The following is a 1785-nucleotide window of genomic DNA, read 5'->3' as shown; positions in this document are numbered from 1 at the left end:
GGTGACCCTGCGTGAGCAGCAGGGTTGGACTCGCTGACCTCTGAGGTCCCTTCCAACCCGAAGCATTCTGTGATTCTATGATTCTAAGTAGGTGGAACGGGCTGGTCGTGATTCACGGCACCGGCAGCAGCCGGAAACTGGCTGGGTGTTTTCCCGGTGGATCAAATCCGGAGTTCCTGCAGGGAGGACTCAGCACGCGGCAAGAAGAACAAGGCTGTTCGAGGGAGAAAAGCAGAATTCATTTATTTTCTACTAAAAAAAAATCAATAAACAAGCAAAAAAACCCATCGGGGCACCTGCTTTCTGTCTGCCTCTATTGGCTACTTGCTGCTTCTGAACCTGAGTGTCTTCAGCAGGGAACCGGAGCAGGAACCCACGGAATGAGGAGCATCAAGAAAACACAGGAATCCTGCGTCGTTTTTGGCTCAGTCCTGCAGCGAAAGGAACGCTTCGTTAACACGGCTCCTTCAGATCCGATCTTGCCCATGTCCTCATGAACCTGCAAGATGGTGTCTGCAGGCAAAGCGCTTCGCGAGCCACCTTTCAACGAGCTTCTTGTATCCCCTAAATAGACACAGCTCTTTTTTCTGTTCCTTTTTCGGACAGGATTGTATTTCAATAATGATTTTGCAATAGTAATGCATGCTAAATCATGCGGTTCTGGTGTTTCTGGTGGTCCGGTTGACGCCAGTCGAGACTGGCCGTGCAAGCTGGCTGGGAAGCCGTGCAGCTGCCTGTTTCGCAACGAGAAAAGCCAGGTTTGGGCCCATGTGCGGGCTTCGGGGTCTGTAAATCATTGACCATGGGTAGGAGCTAGACCGGTAGCGAAACCCCTCCCACAGAGGCACATAGGCGAGACCCAGGGGATGTTTTCTGGGGGTCTCACCAGGGTTTTGAGAACGTTTTCACTCCATGAGGGGTAAAACTCTTCATGGCCACCAGGGATGTTGCTTGGAGAACCCTACGTGGGCACCACAAGGAGCCCATCTGCTTCCCGACGCTCCTTGTGCTCAGGAGCCAAGGCCAAGGCGGGACCGAGCGAAAACACTTTCCATGCAAATGATGGGAAAGCAGGAAATGTCTCGCCCGGCCGGGAGCATTCCCTCCTGTTAATCTTTAATGCGCCGGCAATTTAAGCTCCCGCAAATCCATGGGCGGACGTTCCCTCCGAGGCTGAGGAGGAGGAAGGCTCGATATCATCAGTGGTGCCCATGGGGATTCTCCATCGCCCGCGGCTCTGTCCTGAGCGGGGCTGAGCTTCCTCCTTCCTCATTGGGGCTGGCCCTCGGTGAGTCGTTTTGCGTTGAGCGTTGGCATTTTGGGGCAGAATTTTCTTTTCGGAGAAAGAATGAAATGATGCGAGTCTAAATGTGTAGCCCTATCGCTAAGAACCGCAGGGTTAAGTCTTGCAAGAATGTTCTCAAACCATCTGCACTGGCTGCCTTTGGCACCTGGGAATGTCCCCAGGCTGGTTTAACTTAAGAATGTAGACTCAGCCTGTGTTTGTTCCCCCCTGTTGAGTGACGTGGTCTTAAAGGAGGAAGAAATGATTGAGTAAATATTTGTGATGTGCTGGAGAGCTTCCCTGCGCTGGTGGGTGCTCTCAGCGGGCGAGAACCCCCGTTGAAGGCAGCGCTTGGAAATGCAAACGTGCCGCGTGCCCAGCTGCGGCGTGCGACGGCAACGGCCTGCGAGCGGGTCTGGAGGAGGAGGGTTTAGTTTTGGTCCAAATCACACGTTTTCTTGCATTTCAAGCATCACATCAAACATTTTCTTGCATTTCAA

Source organism: Nothoprocta perdicaria, unplaced genomic scaffold (assembly GCF_003342845.1).
Source record: "Nothoprocta perdicaria isolate Ctin4 unplaced genomic scaffold, notPer1 scaffold_607, whole genome shotgun sequence".
Lineage (NCBI taxonomy): Eukaryota > Metazoa > Chordata > Aves > Tinamiformes > Tinamidae > Nothoprocta > Nothoprocta perdicaria.
Note: the sequence above shows the minus strand (reverse complement) of the source record.